The 18329-nt window shown below is 36.8% G+C and overlaps 1 protein-coding gene across 4 annotated transcripts in view; it reads left to right on the top strand.

Annotated features, from left to right (window-relative positions):
- The window catches only part of LOC134534802 (LIM/homeobox protein Lhx2-like), an 818703-nt gene extending 808900 nt beyond the window's left edge, over positions 1-9803 (top strand). For all 4 annotated transcript variants that reach the window (XM_063373390.1, XM_063373391.1, XM_063373392.1 and 1 more), the window contains one exon: positions 744-9803. The gene's annotated coding sequence lies outside the window, so the exon portion shown is untranslated. The remainder of the gene's footprint in view (positions 1-743) is intronic.
- Positions 9804-18329: the final 8526 nt, after the last annotated feature.

The raw sequence follows: 18329 nt of genomic DNA, 5'->3' as shown, positions 1-18329 counted from the left end.
GTTTGTCTTACTGGGAGTATTTAACTAATGTTTAGAATTTTGTGTGTGCTGGTCATTCAGTTTCCTGGTCATTGGAGTTTGGTTCTGTTGTCTTTACCGTGCTTGGTTTTTCTCTGCGGGAAGCAGTCAAAATACTGAGCGACAGTTGTTAACGCTGCACTTTTTCAATGGTTTGTTTTTTCTGTTAGACATACCAAATTGGTATCGTTTAACATTCTATGGCCAGGTAGTTTAACTAATAACGAAATTCCTTTAATATTTAAGTAGGGTTTCTTTTCTCCGATAGCGCATGTAGAAAAATGTTTTAAAATATAAACTTAAAATGTTATATATTTTAAATAAAAGTATTAGTTTTCTCTCACAATAAAATTAATTGCGTTTTTTTTACACAACTACCATTTCAAATAATTAATATAAACAAGTAGCAAAAATACCTCACTTAGATATAAATCAGACTAGTAGCACTCCACATAAGCTAACTTTTGTAAATGTTATAGTAACTGTAAAACATAGCGTATTTGTGTAATGTATGTTTAAAAACATAGGAAAATAATATTCTGAGGATGCTATCTTTGAAATATTTGTGCAATGGGAGTGCATGACTTGATGTAAGCTTTTGGACATACGCCATTGCTAATCAACATGTTTTGCAATGGCGTATGTCAAAAGCTTACATAAAGTCATTCTGAGGATGCATTCTGTTACGAGGAACCATGCATGACCTCGAGTGCTCTGTGTTTCAGGTCAGCTGTGCCAGTAACTTCCTCCACTTGCCGCGAGATGTAAGCAGAGTGGCTGTCCAACCTCCCTGAAAACTTCTTCGACGGAGACTTCAATTCACAAACAAGGCAGCAGCTCTCCGAGCAATCCTCGCACGCCAAAAAAGAAGCAATACCGGACAGAAATGAACTGTTTCGTCTGTCGCACTGAAGAGCTTACTAATATCCCTGTATTTTAACTTGATGTGTTGAAGTATTTTCAGAAAAAATATGTTCACCTGGGTTCAAATGCTTCACCTAAGCAATAGATATTAACTCGTAATTGCATTCGTTTGGTGTGGGAAAAAACATTTGCCGTATTTTTTAAGTGGCTTTAATCAAACTTGTGCAACTTCTGATATTTATAATGTGAGTACGCTAAGAGTCGGTACAGATATCGTCGAAGTTGATAACACAAGTTGGTGTTCCGTCATATTTGCTGTTAACTATACGTTTCTTATTTTCTCTGTGAGTCTTTACCCGAAAGCTTTAAAAGCACTCTCATATTTATAGCAATATTTGTTTTAAAAATAATAATTTTTATCGGAGCTATGCATAGGAATAGGTCTACCAAAAACTATATCTCAAAACTGAAAATACGTGGTGACATTAACTGATCAACCAACAAAACAAAGCCAACAATTTTGGTAAGCAACAAAAAAATAGCTTTATAGATGGGCAATTATCAACAGGGTGTATTTTCTAAGTGATCTGAAAGCTTACAACTGTTCTTTTCGATGACTTTGGCTTCGATTGTAGAAGATTAGTGATTGTATGCGTTTAAGCTTAAAGGTAATCGAGACAATTTATGACTGTAAATTTGTGACATTTGAGACGTGAAGCAAAGACAAAGGTGGTAATATAAAGTGGTCATCAACGTTGAGATTGCAAACAGATATAATTATGTTTTATGGACACTTCTGCGTTTTGACGGAGTGTGAAACGCAAGTGTGACATTGTTTTTTAATTAGTGTAAATATATTGTTAGTTATTAATTATTATGTAGTGAGGTGTTCCCGGCATGTGTTGACCTACTTTCACTCTGAAAAATGTATTTTAAGGAGAGAAAATGTGTATTAAGAGCATATGTGATTTTCAGGAATTTTTTTTGTAAATAAGCGTTATTTTACGAACATAGATTTAAGGAAATGGATGTTGTATTCGCTCCTTCCTCGCCCGCTCCATCTTTTTTCATTGCCATAAACGAGTCTAGATCAAAAAGTAAAAACAAACTGTAATACTTTAGAATTACCGGTTCACATCTTTGCTAACTGTGTCTGGCAAAAATTCAGCATTATGGTGACGGAAATTAACTTGTCAGTTTTTTTTAAGTAATGTCGATTCAATTAAATTTAAATTTGAATCCTTAAAATCATGGTTCGGTTAAAAAATCACAAAATAGCTTTGCTTAAACGTAAAGCATCGAGACATTTGAAGACTTTTTTTTGTCTGTCAATTTCTTGTTCCTTCTCTTCGTCGAAGTGTATTTAAACATATTTGTCCCTTTTGACATGGACTTAAAGTCATTCACCACAACACTACAATTTTATCTCGTTTTAGTGAACAAATATGTTCTTATTGAGGTCTAAACTTAGTGATCAGTACTGTCGCGGCAGTTTGTGAAAGTTGTCGGTGAGCATCACGACTTCTTACAAAACCAGAGTATTTACATGTGTACGTCCATAAAAAAAGCCTTATAATCAAAAATTAAATTTTTCTGAAGAGACAGGAAAAACAATAAAGTTGAAGATAATAACAGATAACATGATGTAAATTGTAATCTAAAAAAATTTAGAACGATAATTTAAATTGTAATCCAAAATTTATACCGATAATTAATGTATTTTTTGTAAAATGTTTTTTTCTATCTCCTGGTTTCGTATTTAACATTTCATAAAACTCCAGTTCGGAGTGGTTGAACTTAAGGTAGATGTCCATGTAGACATTTCCATATTTTGCTGAATAGATGCAGTCCATTAAGAAAATTCTACTGGTGGGCGCGTAAAATACATCTCTCGTACAGTACTCACTACACATTTATAGTGAAAGAATAAAGTTGATATCTGTTGTGTTCCGAAGTATTGACACTGTGTTTACTTTCTGATTCGCCTTCGTATTTGTGTATTCTACATACAAAAAAAACAGATATTATCCTGATGTATTTTTAAGAAAGTTGTCAACACGATGTTTATTACGTTTTTTTATGAGTGTACACTTTTTGAAAGTAAGTCACATACACAGAGGAAATTTTCACGTGTGAGTACCAATCGTTTCAACACCTTAGCACGAGCAATTTATGTAAATGTTTGACGGTTTGCGTTGTACACTTACGATGTGTCTTCTTTGCCGAATCTTTGGCGCAATCGAACTCAGCCTAGATGTGTTTGCTAAACATCTAGAGTTTTGCTTAACTTGTACTTTCTCGCTGATGGCACCAGGATATTTCTTCTAAGCACCCAATTTACATATTTTTTAATATATGAATGAGAGTAACCATTTAAAGTTTGGTTACAGTGCTCAGAGTTTATGATTTTTTCTGCAGGGTTTTATTAATTTGCTGACAAAGTCGCATCATTATAAAGTTCTAAGTCACGCTGAAAGTACTTACGAAAGTACCATAGAAAATATGGCGATTGGGGTACGTTTCCAGTCATATTTATGCAAATAGTTAAATTAAAAACACGCATTTGAAACGGCCGGTCACGTTTAAGAAACAGCAGCGCTTATAAATGATCGGCACAAGAAATTCGGCTGTGAAATTCGTTGAGAGTTTAGTTCACCAGCAGTAAGAGTGTGTAACGTCGGGAGTATACTGGAGAGACTTACTGCGGCTTTAGGCGTTTGAGCTGACGTACGATAGATATACCCTCGTGCGGCATGTATGCAACGTCACATTAAGCGGTGAGCTCGTGGCAATATCGTGTCACTGAAGGAAAGTCTGTGTGAGGTTCTGTGAAGTCATGTATGCATTTCTTGCAAAATATTCACCGATAGTACTTTTTATACTTTGACAGTCTATAAGTGCCTGTTTTATTATGTATTTCATAAACGTAAGTTTTTTTATTTTATTTTTCGTTTGATGTACATCTCAGGTGAAACTGTTTAAGATGCGTTAGTGTATGCTTGCTTGAGTGAGACTAAAAGTGGACAGCTACCCCAAGCTAGAAGGATGGACAAACGTTATAATGGAATAGTAAATGGAACAGCATATGTACAAAGGGTTAAATTATTTCTCAATATGCACGTTCTTTAGTATGCTTAAATATGTATTAATTTGTATTTAAAAGCTGCTAAACGATACTGTTCAGAACTTAAGTAGAAAATGTTTCTTCGGAAAAAAATCACTCCATAATTTGGAATGGCCTTCTTAACGAGTTAGATTTAATAAACAATTCACAAGTGTATTGGATCAAATTTTTATAATTTCCTTGCTAAGTGTATTTTCTCGACAGTCAAAATGGTCGGAACGGATGTTTATATCATCAGTTTCAAGTTTATAACTCATTTTGCATAATCTTTTGTGTTTTATAAAAGCACGCAGAATAGTTTTACCTTCATTATTATGGGCTAAAATCACAAGATCGCCGTTGAAGCAAGTCTGCAATGAAATCATTGTACGCGAGTTTGATGCTTTGCGTGTAGAGATGTTAATGTGTTTTACTAACGTACCAGGGTCACCCTTAACGTTGTAAAATTACAGGGACTCCGAAGAAAGTAGGACTTGTGAGTTTACATTCAAACTTGTAAAATATGCTGATAAAATATTAGATGAAGGGTTTTTTTTCACATTGGGAAAAATAAGTTACTCTGATGTTTTAAAAAATAATGATTTACACTAACCTCGAGTGAACGTTTCATGCATCATTTTTGAGCAAACTTTCAGTAATTTATTTTATGAACGTGCTTTGAAAAGACGCATTAAAATCATTAGCGAATCAGGCAGCCGGGCAGCTTTAAGAGATTGGATATCTTTGACATCTTTACTTAAATATTTCTGTATGAATATCATATAATTTCTATTGCAATTATTATTTTATCTAGACAATATGTTTTACTTGGTTTTAAAAATAGCAAAAACATATATTACCTAACCACAGAACGGAAGCTTGGTAGTTATAAGGCAAGTCTTTCGTCCTTAAGAATTTATAAATAGTGTAATATAATGGAAAATTGAACATTTCTGAAATTTTTTGTAGTGATGGGATATCAATCAGTTATACATGCATAATTAATAGCTTTAAATTTATCGCAGATTTTTTCACAAGTTCGTTAGTTAGTCTTACACATTAACAAAAAACACGATAAATTGCGAATTTGATAAATACCAACTTTTTTCTACATTTTTAGTATAAAACACAATTTATAAATTTTGAACAAAGGCAAAAAAAATAAATCAATTAGCTGAAAAATTTTCCCGGCAAATGATGATAAGGCGGCCTATTTTGATATGAAATTGGAATTCGTCAGTCTTTTGTGAACGTGTGATTGTCGTGTCGATGTATCGGTCTACTGTCAGTCGAGTAGGACCTAGTATCGACTTATTTATTGTCAGAAAAGATAAACGAGGGGGTCGTAAAGGCATATGCCATTCTAGCATCAATTCCTATCATTAAAAGGTAGTAACCGTCACAGTTTACGAGAAATTTGATCTCTGTATACTCAAAAAAGTAATCAAGCCAATTTTTTCACACTTTAAAACATTGTTGGTAACATTTCTTAAAATGTTATGGAATTTTACCCTATACGGGAAATTGACCATACAAATATGATACATTTTTTATGCGTTTGACTCATTTCTTAACAAAATTTACATACAATTCTAAATTTTAACAACTTCCATTACATTTTTTAACACGTTACATAAAATATTTTTTTAAAGCGAAGTACAGAACGCGCTGATTTTATATGATTGGTTTTTGTCAGTAAAATATAATAATTAAAATAAAAACAAGCTGGTTCATAGGGATCGAAGTTTAATACGTTTTGGACCTCACATCAGATACACCTAAAATATTCTGATCGTGTGAGTCACTTTGTTATGTTTACTGTGTTAAGGCGCGTACACACCTTATCGTAACGTAACCTCGTCAGGTAACATTTTGGCCGTGCACATCACACACACGATATGTCTAACAAACAACGAGAAGATTATTATAAACAACAATTTAATAATCTGCATTACTAATTGCTATACTTAAAGCTAAATACATTTTTCATATAGTAATTACGTCATATTAAACCTAAGAAATCAAACATTTTTTGATGTGTAACATCTTAGCGCTCTGTAAACTGCATTTAATTGGAGTCTTTTCCCTTTTATCGGAATTTCAGCCAGTCTTTCAGTACTCGCTATGTTGTAAAACATCTAACCCCAGAAACGAGAAAATGCATTTCTACTCCATGCAGAAAATACACTTTAATTACGAAACTCGGACAAAAATTTAACGAAGGATTTTTTTCTTTAAAATAATGCCGAGCGTGATAAGTATGTGCAAAGTGTGTTTTCAACTACATTTCTGGACTCGAATCACATATAGTTTCCGCACCCGCCGCTAGAATTCGCTGCCGGAGCAGCTTCGCCAGCTATTGAATCATTTGATAAGCCGAATATATTTGGAACTATATAATGAAAAGTCTCCGATTAAAGTAAAAAGGACTTGAAGACAGTAGGTACTAAACATGGACTTTATACCTGATTTTCGACAAGAAATTTAATTTTTTTTAATTCACTAAACAGTAAATACTATAAAGTTTACCTTTTGAGTTTTTTGAAATTTTGGATCGCGCCATCCACCACACATGGCAGTAACGTGGTTGTTACACATTTCCGTTTCTTTGACTTCAGTCGCATTCACGAAATTACTTTCACCAAATGCCGTATACCGAGAGTTAAGATGTTACACTCGTAAAGAAAGAAGAATAACACACTATCCATGATGAAACTATCAACTAACCAATTTACTTTTACTTTTGTGGTCTTTACATAAATTAATTATCGTGTTTCATTGTAGATTTTTATGCGCTGGACAACACCTTTAGTGCCCATGACTGGCAACGCACGTGTAAAGTTAGAGAATGGGGCAAAAAGTACATCAAAGATCAGCAACAGCCTTCGCTTGGATTTAGAAAAGAAAATTTCTTCACCCTTTGGGCAGGGATTGCGTGGATCAAAACCCGTGACCTTCCTGATGCGAGACCCGCCCAGAGCGCCGCGGCAAAAAAAACCGCCTGAGCGCAGACAGGCGCACCAACCTACCACAACATGATGCATATCATGAATACATCTTACTCTGTGCTGGCAACACTGCCGTTTGGGGTCAAGATCGGACAGCTGGGAGCGGTCTGTTTCGTCAAAATAACTTAACAAGCTTTTGCAGTAGTGCCGGTGTTTCAAGGAACAAAAATAAGGGTTTAGGTGTTGGATGTACCACACCTGTTATCTAACCGTATTTCTAGTGCACTATAGGACACGGCCATTCACTAGTTTTTGGGGAACGAATTTTGGTGTCCTAGCCGGTCGCTTTTGCGTTGATTTCGTCCAGGTGGTGGGCCCGCGTCTAGCGCCATTAACTCGTCACTTTTTTAATCATTGGGGGGCGTACCTAGCGTGTTGGTGTGCCATATGAAAGTTTACGATAGCGAAACTATCCTGGAATACATTTTGTACACTTTAATAGACATGACACGAAATAATCGCAAACTAAAACTTACTTAATAAAATTACAAATGTGGTTATTTTTTTGTGCGATATGCTGCTGTCTCTAATAGTTTTTGCCGTAACAATTGTATCGATGGTTGCGAAACGTCCCCTAGAAAGCTTTGGAACCAGTTTCTAGCCTCGCGCAGGGCACATGTTATTAAAACGGTTGTCGATTTGTTTCCTTACTGGGATTCGGTTTGGACACGTTCTGGAATACGGCCCGCGAATTAGGTTACGGTTTTGTCCCAACAAGGTAGTGCTTGTTCGCTACCGTACCCGAATGTCTTGGAATACCGCCCTTAGATGTGCGCGTTGAAGCGAGCTAGGGCATGTTGGCAAAGAGTTCGTGACGTCATTCTCGGTCAACTTCGTAAGAGCAGACCTGACTTTAAACTGGTTGCCTGGCTGAGCAGCCTAACGGCGTGCAGAAAACAAGTCTTAACGCTGCATTTACAAACCGCCCATTTCAATTAAAGTGTCTGATTGCAAATAGCATTTACGATCCACTTCGCTTGCCTGTACAAGTTTCGTTTCATGGTTTTGTCTTTAACATCTTTTTTTCACAATGACATCGGCTAAAACGCACTTTTAAAGTACGAAAAATTAATAACCAAGTATGGTACGTGGTATAGGGAAGTGCAGGAAGACTATCTTTAATATTCCAGTGTAAAATTATAGGGTCACCGCTTGAAGTACTATAGAGGCGCGTTACCCACGTGAAGACAGCTCACCCGTTCTGTGCCTGGCGCGTAGAGGCGAAGTGGCGTGTGATGCGCGGGCCAATGTCGCCCTTAGCGACACCCTTCTCCCCTTGAGCTTGTTTGAGCCACGTCTGTCCTTCCTCCGCTGTTAAAACGGAACACCACAATTGTTTAGTTCTTTCTCAACTTCTTTGGGGGTCAACTAACAACCACAAAGCCCGCCGAACTTCGGTTTTGCGGGGAGGGAGGGGGAAGAGCTGTAGAAAGTCAGTTTGTAGCTTCAAAGAGCGCTGCTCGTTTGTTATTTCCCGATCGCATACCTTGAATAGCTTGCTAAGCGTGCCTGGTTCATGAGGCTACATCAGCTGAGATAGAAGGAGCCGTACTAACGTGTGGAGACTGAGTTCAAATAAGCGTCCATTCTTGCCAATTCATTTGTCATCTATGTGTCTATGGGATGATAAGTTATGTATACACCTCGTTTCTTTTTTTTATTGATTGTTACTTGTTCGATGCTGTTTAGTGTAATAAAAATATTTTCCGAGTCCAATCTAAAATAAAACGAGGAAAGTAATAATTTTATGTTACCCTTTAATATTAAATATTTAAAAAGCTAATACTGCGAAAATAAATTGTTACATCTTTATAAGTATATGTTTAAATTGTATGGAATCTGTGGTTGATTGTGTGTTGTAAACAGGGTATAAAATGAGGATATAAAGTTTGTAGACTCCAAAATGGTAGTTCGGCAGACTATTTGAAAAACAAGGGTTTTTATTTAATAACTGGTATTTACACGTGTTCTTGAAAAGATAGTGTAAATTGGCTATTTCATATCTTATCGGTATTACAGAGACAGAACTTATAAGTGTGGTTTTCGTGTTTGCAATGTGAGGTCATAAGAAAAACTTTGTAACTAAAAGCCTATTTTTTATTTGCTTGTTGGTGCAGGCGTTTTCTATTTTCATCAATAGCGTGTTACATTTTAGGCATTTTTTATTAGCAAATGATAAATTATTTTAATGTTTGTGTTATTTCCTCTAAATTTCAGTTCTCACTGCTAATGTGTAAACCAGATTATTTTTCTTGACTCTCAAGAGTGTTTGGGAAAAATCAAACGGGGATATGAAAAGCAATTCCTATAAAAAAAATTATGCTGATACTGAAAACCATACAGATTTTTCATTTCCTTTGTAACAATCAAGTTATTGTTAATTCTAAATTAATTGAGGCACAACAATTTATTTTAAATTTCTTTAATATAATTTTTATTCAAGATTATTTATAAAATTTTCGGGGAAAATACATTGTAGTAGAATAATCTCTGGATACCTTTAAGAAAGATAAGTAAAAACTCAAATCATTTTTCGTCCTATTACTCGCCAACTTTTATACCCTGATTATAAATGTTTTACATTTTTTTCATATCTGTAAACAGTATTTAAAGTGTTTCGGTTCACAAATTTTGTGTGTTAACGTATCCCATCTCACCATCCTCCCCTCACACAGTTTTCTCTTGTCATACTGAACATATTTGCTCAAAATGTGTGCGATTTGTTTAATGAAAAATACTCTGCAAGTCTAAAAAAAGATATTGTGTGCATTCCACATAACAAATAAACTGCAGGAGAAAAATTCTTCACAAGCTCATCGTTGGTGTTTTATTTTTTTATTTATTTTTTCAAATCCTAGATACATTTCGTAAAACAGTACTGCATTTTCAGACGGAAATATTACAGTAATGCGATGTAACAACATTATGTAGTACATTGTATGGTCATTTTGTGTAAAGCTCCTATCCTATTTCCTAAGGTTTCGAGAAAAAATATTTTTGCTTTGATTTTGAAACTAGCTATCGAAGAGACACAAATTTTTTTTTACAATATAGCAACTTTAAACAAATTCGTACAAAATAAAATGGAATATACATAAATGGAAAAGAAACTTTCGCAATTTGCGTGAAGTGTTTCCAGGTGACTAAAGGTAGGGTTACACTGGGCCAGTAGTTTAGTCGAGTGCCGAGTGGATAGTGGACGAGAAAACGGCAAGTTTGCAAGCGAGAGTTCGCACAAGGTAAAAAGCGAGTTCAGTAGATTTTGGAATGGCGATTAATACAAAATAATGACCTGACATTTTAACATTTGGTTTAAACCCTTATTCGCAAAACCTTGGTATTCCCAATGGCTGATTCAATTTCTGCGATTGCAGCTGCCATTGCTGAATTAAATTTTTTTTATATAAAAGCAGATTTCACATTCCATGAGCTCTCTTTTTCGTTGTAAGGGTTACAAATGTGATGACGCCAAGGAAAAGTGTCTTGGAGAATGATGTAATCCACTAATGAACCCTCACTAAATCGTCGTCTATCAAACTTTTCTAGTAAAGGCCGAGTGACGAGTGAGGTGGGATGGGGGAAGCTACTCGCCCGTCCATTAATTTCACTGAATCTAGCTCGCTCGCCGTTCTACCAAACCGCGTGACTAAACAGATATTTCTGTTCACACACGGCGAGTTTACTAAATCACTCGCCACTCGACTATATTACATACTGACCTCGTGTAAACCAGCCTTATTGGCCGATTAAACGGGCATAGTAAACGGAACAGCAACTAGGGAAAGTGAACTGTCCCGATTACTCGACTATCCTATACATTGTAGAGTAGTTGTCCACACGCAGAATTCCAAAGTGTGTTAGCTCAGTGCAGAAGTGGCTTCCAGCAAAATTTTTTGAAAAATTGAGAAAAAAAGCATTTTTGCAAGAGGTGCGTGTATCTTATGAAGAGCATAGAAGTAAGAATATAATATCTTCATGTTATGCCTGTTCTGTGTCCCAGTTTCTGAAATGTGCACACTGTATTTTTGGAAGCAGGATAAATTAACACGTTCTTTGTTGGTGTAAATTTAGTAAATTATGCAGTCAAATTTACTAGCAGTTGTAAAATAACAAACACATGCATTTTTAAATATATATATATGTAACACTGAGTAAAATTACGCCCACAGCTATTCCATATGTACCAAGCCATCGTAAGTGTAATTTTACAATAATGTTATGTGGCAGCAGAGTCTCTACAGACGTTAATTTAATTTACACCTACACGTGATGTATTTTTACTCTCGTTTATAAGTAAAAATACAAGTGTAGGTGAAAAATTACACCAACATTTGTGGAGAATCTGCCACATACCTACATTTTGTGTAAAGCTACTTTTTTTTATCTGTGCAACTTGTCGCTTTTGAGTTGAAACAAAGATCTGTGTAATAGTCTCGAACTGATTAAACTTATTCATTCTGCTTTATGTAACAATTAAGTTAGAAACACTTGAAACATTTACTTAAGTCAAATTGGTTTTTTGTGGTCAAATCGCCAGTCTAATCTTAAATATTTCTTGTGAAATATTAGTTATACAAGGGAGCAAAAAATTTCTAAACATTTGCGAAATGTTATTTTCGCTGAGAAATATGTGGTGTGCATGAAAATTATCACTAAGCTGGATTTATTCATTAACAGCAGTTTTACCACAGAGACACCGGGTGGTCTGCAAATGCTACCCGAGATCACCAGTCCTGCTAATAACTTCTGCTTTTAGGGGGTACTTGAAGGACAGCTTAAGTACCTGCGCTACATATAGCTCGCATCACGTAACTTGTTTCAAATTTGAAAGTTCTCAAAAGTATTACCAGAGGCACCCAACGGTACTCGATGTTTGTTTACGAACGCTGACAACCACAGGACTTTTTTTTACAAGCACTGTAGACAGAACAACCGCGACAGAAGGCTACGTAGACCATCGGCACTACTTTTGAGAACTCTTAAATTTGAGACAGGTTAATTGATGCATATTTTACCAGCGACCCTGGATACAAGCAGTTAACAGCACTGCAGATGAAAATTCTGATCATGTTGGATTTGCCGCATTTTCTAATTCGAACTGGATTATATCATTAGCGCACACCGAGTGTTACGTGATATCAATGATAGTTTCCTAGCGAAAGAATATCCCAGTTAGTTCTGATTTTATACCTGCTTGAAATATGAGTTATTTGATCTTACCGGATAAGCACATAATATCTTCAAATAATTCTACAATTTTATTTAACAGACGAGAATGAAAGTGTAAAAATATCATTGAAGATTAAAACCTTATAAGCTTAAAAATACCATGCAAACAAAGGAGAAGTGTAGTTGACTAGCGTGATAGAACTTCCATTACAATTTAACTTCTGCAACATTCCCTACTGCTGCGAGAATATTAAGAAATCGTTGACGGTATGGTTTGAAACAGCACGATTATTCACCTAAGGCTATAATAAATAACATCCTCAAGGCTAGTGGTCTCAGAACTAAACAAAAATGAAACTTTGTACGTAGCAAGTCTTTGTGGCTGCAAATCCTTTAAGATGAATAAATACTGTTGCTGGAATAACAGCCACCAACGTGTCTAGGTAGCCATCCTATTCATCCTGAAACAACCACATCTATGATGGTTTAAACACAGTATTGTACTGGTATTATGTTCATTTTACCAGCAAGCTTATTATACTAAAGTCATTGATCGCATCCCTCAAGAAACTACAGGAAAAACAAGCTACCTGAATCAGAGGTAGGTTATATACATATTTTGTTTTTAACATACTGGTAAGTTACAAGTCAAGTTTAAATATGCAAATAAGTTTTTTTTAATGCATGTGAGCGATTACTTAAAATGTATATAGTGTTTATTTAACATAAAGACAGACTCTATATGTCGACATTAAATAGCGCGTTTTACGATATATGAATTAGAAAAAAAGCATCAGTTATGCCGTAAAAGGCTAACAGTTGGAATTCTATATGATGACAAATAGGAAAGTGTGTAGTTACGGAAAGATGGAGATATTAACGCAGCAAAGAAGGGCAATGATATTCGTGTCTTGCCAGTCTGCAGACTTAAGTGAACAACACGTCATAATTGGCAGCACTTCCAGTAAAATACAACAAACAATCTTAACTGGAATGCGGCTTAGCTGAGACCTGCATCTCTTGGTAGAAGGTTAAAATTATTATATTTAAAATCAAAAGATGCCATCTTCAGTTGAACATTTGTTGGACCATAATTTCTTTGTTTGTTGCTTGAAATTTATGTTCGTTAAGACAGAGAAAGCACATTTATAGATTTCCTGAGACTAAAATATAGTGGCTGTTTACAGCATTCCGAAAGGGAAAACAGGTCCGGAAGGATAGCCCAATTAATTAAAAACCGTTTTATTAGTGAAATAATTCCACAAAAAATTACTATAATAAATAAATTATGAAAACCTAAATGTCCGTCAAATAATTAATCACAACTTATTAAGTCCACTTTTTACTCTTCCCACTGGAGTTCGGCTCAACAGTGGCTCTCTCTCCACTACTCGTCTCTTACCGCATACCACAGTCGTACCACAGTCTCAGCTGACACGTCCGCCGCACATACAACACCGTCCCAGATGCTTCGGTCTCCAATGCTAAAATCTCCGCACACGAAGCCCGTCGTCCGTCGTCCGTCGCCCGCTAACGCTCGTCAAGAGGTAGCTCGCCCTCTTCACTTCACTGCCTTCGCAGGTCAGTCTCCCCGTCTTATATACCTGCCATGCCCTTCTCTGTAATAGTCTAGTAGCCCTCCGAAGCCCCCCACCTAACACTAGAAGCTACGAGAACAATGGCGTCCTAGTTACGCCACTCCACGCAGACGGGGCTCCGGGAACGTGCAGAACCCTCGAGAATCGCTGAGATTTCTCCGGGCGCATCAGGAAAGCGGCGGGGGAAGGGAAAGGGTGATAGCGAGGTGCGGCTGCTGATCGGATTACCGTGTAGCGGTAATGGAGGGTCGGGCGCTACCTGCATCGCGCCCCTCCCGCAGGCAGGCGCGCGGGCTTCTTACCAGCCTCGTCGCTAGAGTCCTCGCAACAATACGCAATATTCTTGCTGTTGTAGCCATTTTGATGTGTAACATCTAGCTCTCGTTGTACGGCGTTTGGTAGGAGTAATTTCGTGAATGGAAATGTGTAACCACCGTGCTGCCATCTGTGGCTGATGGCGCGAATCAAGGTTCATAAAGCAAAATGAAATTTTTATTCTATTAATTGTTTAATGAATTTTCTACAGTATGGACAGTATTTTTATAAAATTAATTTTCTATAATCAGGTCCAAACCCAGGGTTTAGTTTTTTCAAATATTTTCAATTTTTATACAAGCTGTTTCATTATATATATTAAATTTCAGCTCTGCTAATAAAATGGTTCAATGGTCGATGTAGTTGCTCCGGCAACGAATTCTAGCGGCGGGTCCGGAAACTACGCGTGATTCGCGTCAAGAAATGAAGTTGAAAACAAAATTTTCGTATATTTATCACGCTTGGCATATTTAAAAAAAAAATTCTAGGTTAAATTTCGTGTCTGAGTTTCGTATTATAAGTGTGTTTGCAACATGAGAACACATGTTTGCTCGTTGCCGAGGTTAGATATTACACATCTTTAGCGAGTGCGGAACGAGTAGCTCACATTGTTTTATAATGAATTCTTTACTTAATGGAAGTGATTTAACAGGGAGAAAGAGAAATAATAGTTGTAGCTTATTACTATAAACTTATGATATTTCAATAACATTTTAGCTACGCAATAAAGAATATTTTTTATGACTTAAAAACTGTTTTATCCAATATGGTGCTTTTTGGTTTCTAATATTTTTCCTTTCAGTAAATTGAAAGCACTTTTGATTTATGGCATAAAAAGTGTCTACGAGATGTTCAACAAAAAATAAATCTTGACATGTGGTCCCGGTAACTATGATGATTTATCCCACCAAATCTTTTCTGACGAACACACACTTTAATATTTACATACACGTTATTTTATTGCTATTAAAACATTCAGAAAGATGAATATAAAAAAAAGGTTAGCCCATTAGTAAGCCACTAGCCAGCTTAATTCGAAATGGTGGATCTTGGGAATAAAAGTACACCCTTATTTTAAACATTTAAAAAGTCAGTAATCATGAGTTATTGTAATTTTTAAATCAATGTGTAATAAAGACACAAGGAAAGAGACTGTACTATATGAATTACAAACAATGCGTATGTATTTGCGAGTGTAAAAATAGAAAGTAGGTGTTAGTGAGAATTCACCTCGTAACACCTGCGCCTATAGGCGGTTGAGTGGGCGGTGAAGGGGTTAAGGGGTCTGGGGTTCACCATCTCTCTCTTCCCCGTGACCCCGGCAGGTCAGAACCGTTACCCATTACCTCCAGTAATTGGTCTTCAGTTAAAATATGGCGCGTCGGGTCGAAGGAAGGGGGAAGGGCCGGTGGGGAGGGGAGAGTGGGCGGAAGGACGCAAATCTTGCTCGGAATGGCATGTTCTCGCCCGCCGCTGGCCGTGTTTACTGCAATATTCATGGCTCTCCGTTACCTCCGCACGCTATTTTATTTTCTCTTCGGCTCTCTTTTTATTTTATTTTTAACGTGACCTCATTTCCGCGGTCGGCTAGCAGTTTCGTCGACCTGGCTAGTTTAGTTGGCGAGCACGCCGTCACGTCAGGACTCGACTAGTCATCACGCCAGAAAGCTGGCATGTCCTCGTCCAGGATTCTGTCTCAAGGACGGTGTTACAAGACGTTCTGGTGAGGTAGTGATTGAAACACCGCCTTCGTTCCGACGCAACAGTAACCTGACTCGCGGGCCGTATTCCAGAACTCGTCTAAAACGAATCCCAGCAAGGGAACAAAACCGGCAACCGTTCTAATAATCGACGTCCCGCACGAGGCTAGAAACTGGTTCCAACACATTCTAGCGGAATTTTCGCAACCATCGACACAATTGTCACGGGAAAAAATATACTAGAGATAGCAACACCATGGCACGTTTTAAATGGTGTCATTCTAATTTTTCTCAAGTACTTTTTTAAGTTTCGATTATTTCTTGTTATGGCCATCAAACTGTACAAATTATATTCCATGATATTTTCGTTATCATAAAGTTTCATTTGGCACACCAACACGCTTGGTACGTCCCCCGATGATCACAAAAAAAAAATACGTATGAGTCAATGGTGCCAGACGCGGGTCTGCCATCTGGACGAAATCAACGAAAAAGTGAGCTTTGCGCATGCGCGGAATTTGGGCAACATATCGGCAACAGATAGGACACCAAAATCCGTTTCCTAAATTTAAGGGATTGGCCGTGTCCTAGATGCATTTAGAAAACGGTTAGCGTACGCGTGTAGCATACTGAACACCTAAACCCTTATTTTTGTGTTTTGGAATACCGGACTTCAAGAATTATTGCCGGTATTATAAACTGTTATTGTAAAATAAGTATTCAATGTACATGCACGTGTGGCATCTCATAATGTTTAGAAAAGAATAGAGGATTGGGCATAGCTTAGTTTATCATATTCATGGGCCTTTTTATCTCTGGTGATGTCTGGAAGTTATTCAATCTCCTGCCACGACTCCTGAATTATGAGAAACTTTCTGTATATTTTAAAGTTTTCTGTTCTTTGCGTGCATATATGCAGATATGGGCAGTGTACAACATATGAGCACCGTACACCGAGATGACTTGTGTCAAGTTTAAACCCACGCGCTAAACTCTCTCACCGCGTAAGGCTTTCCTGCGAATTTCTGCGGCCCTCCCTCCTTTTGCGAATCTTACAGATTGGCGCCACAGGTCTAAATTAATACCTATATATAGTATGCATAAAACGTATATATACAGGCTAAGTATATTATATTAAATATGTAAGCATACGTATTAATGTATTTGTTGAGCTGGATTTTGCGAGACATCTATTAGTGTGCTCCGTGTGCTCGTTTGGTTGGTGAATCCTTTTTGCAAAGGCACTCAGATTAAAGGTATCAAGAGTTTGGCAATTAAAAGGCAATAAAGTCAAAAATAATTATAAAGTGCACATTGTTCAAAAACAGTTCTAAGCTAAAAAAAAAAGTAAATTTTTGGAAGCAGTACAATGTAACATGTTCATTGTGAGTGTACAATTAGACTAAACTCTGAATACATTTGGAGGTCTCATATATCGAGAAAAAAAAATGCATGGAGATTGTTTTCTCAGGAATAGACATATCCGGCCTGGGCTATTCAACAGAACGCTCAGTTTGTGCTGTGGCATTCCTAATTGGAATTGGTTGTCGCATTGCGACGGAAGTGGCGACGTTTTCACGAGAACCCCCCTCCCCCTCCATCCAAAGATGACAAAGCCCGGCAACCATTCTCGATGACATTATCTCGCATGGTTGGCGAACACGTCCCAGTTTTGCGAAATCGTCCCGCTTCAAGATTTTTTTTCCCTTTCAAAACGCCGTAGCTCTTTCTTGATATTTTTGTTGGCAAAAATAAGCGATAACTGCATGTACAATGCAACAACTAGCAAAATAACCTGAGCAGCAAGCAATGTCAATGTCCGAGAAGGCTCTTTTGTTTCTTGTTGCTCTATAAACAGCGTAGTTGCATACACACACAGCAAGTCTAAGCTAAATTCGTACGGCGCGCAGTTGTTATAGCTTAGCTGTAATCAGAAATGTTTCAAGCATTGCGAGTAAAGAAACAAAAATTGTTAGAACTTCTGTTGAAATTTTCAGACCAAATATTTGGATTTTATCAGCTACATGTTATTATATGAATCCGTTGTTTACCCAAACACAAACATTAAATTTTGCCCCTTTTTTTGTTTTAACTACTAGGAATGATTAACGACAAAGCATTGCCTCGAAAATGAATTCAATATTCAGACTAGTTTCAGTGGGTTATCTTTGAAATGTCGCGCAAAAAAAAACAGTGGCTAGTAACTCCAATGTGTTAACGTTTTTTATGCTGATTGTCCGCGCACAGAAATCGGCGCACAGCACAAAGAAAACAAGTTCGACAACTTTCTGTGCGATTGCTGTTCTCCAAATTAGAAGCTGATGGTGTGTGCGAGTGCTGTAGCCAACTGTTTCGAACGTAGCCCAGCCTTAACGTGGTAGTATTCTCGATTATTTTTCTTCTAATATTGATCGTTTTTGCACCTGATTTGAAACAAATATTCAATCGTTATAAAAAAATTTCTGCTAAGCAAGTCCTTGCTTAATTGTGTTTAAAATAAATTTATAGGCAAGTTTTTATTCCAATCCTAGCCTCTACTGAAAGCATGAAATCA

The sequence above is a fragment of the Bacillus rossius genome, chromosome 8 (assembly GCF_032445375.1).
Source record: "Bacillus rossius redtenbacheri isolate Brsri chromosome 8, Brsri_v3, whole genome shotgun sequence".
In the NCBI taxonomy this organism is placed as follows: domain Eukaryota; kingdom Metazoa; phylum Arthropoda; class Insecta; order Phasmatodea; family Bacillidae; genus Bacillus; species Bacillus rossius.
This window is presented reverse-complemented; position numbering and strand designations above follow the sequence as displayed.